The sequence below is a fragment of the Camelina sativa genome, unplaced genomic scaffold (genome assembly GCF_000633955.1).
Source record: "Camelina sativa cultivar DH55 unplaced genomic scaffold, Cs unpScaffold06563, whole genome shotgun sequence".
NCBI classification, from domain to species: domain Eukaryota; kingdom Viridiplantae; phylum Streptophyta; class Magnoliopsida; order Brassicales; family Brassicaceae; genus Camelina; species Camelina sativa.
The window spans coordinates 1-499 of record NW_010927639.1 but is presented as its reverse complement, the minus strand read 5'-3'; the positions used below and the strand labels follow the sequence as shown (position 1 = coordinate 499).

The 499-nt window shown below is 34.3% G+C and overlaps 1 long non-coding RNA gene across 1 annotated transcript; it reads left to right on the top strand.

The window, feature by feature from the left end:
• On the top strand, positions 1-493 carry LOC104774899. Its single transcript, XR_765574.2, has 3 exons — positions 1-39; positions 236-278; positions 442-493. It is a non-coding gene; the product is annotated as an uncharacterized LOC104774899 (long non-coding RNA).
• Positions 494-499: the final 6 nt, after the last annotated feature.

The following is a 499-nucleotide window of genomic DNA, read 5'->3' as shown; positions in this document are numbered from 1 at the left end:
AAATGAACTCTATGGCTTCCAGTTAGATAATCGTCGCTGGTAAGAATTCAATTGATGTCATTATGAGCATGGAAACTATGAAGTTTTTTCTCAAATGTACTTTTTGCTATTTAAATTTTGCTCCTGAAGGTTGTAAAAGTTTTAGCTATTTTGAGATGCTTAGTTCTTAAAAATATGTTGAGGTTCGTTAGTTTTTCATTTTGTATCACTGACTATCAGTTTCTGTGGAGTTCAGGTACCCAATAGAGTTACGAAAAGAAAAATCATCAAAAGATAAGGTATGACTGCATCTACTATAGTTTTTGCTGCGTGCTGTATTTACCTGTACAGACAAAAACCAGCTAGTGTTTCTTTTGCATCCATTGTTCAACTTTTATCCCGTGGGAGCCTTATGGTTAAGACGTTTCAAATAAGTAGAAAACTGATCTTCGTTTTTTACAGGCAAAGAAGAGTATAGAGGCAAAACCTGTGGCATCTAATAATGATGATGAGATGGATT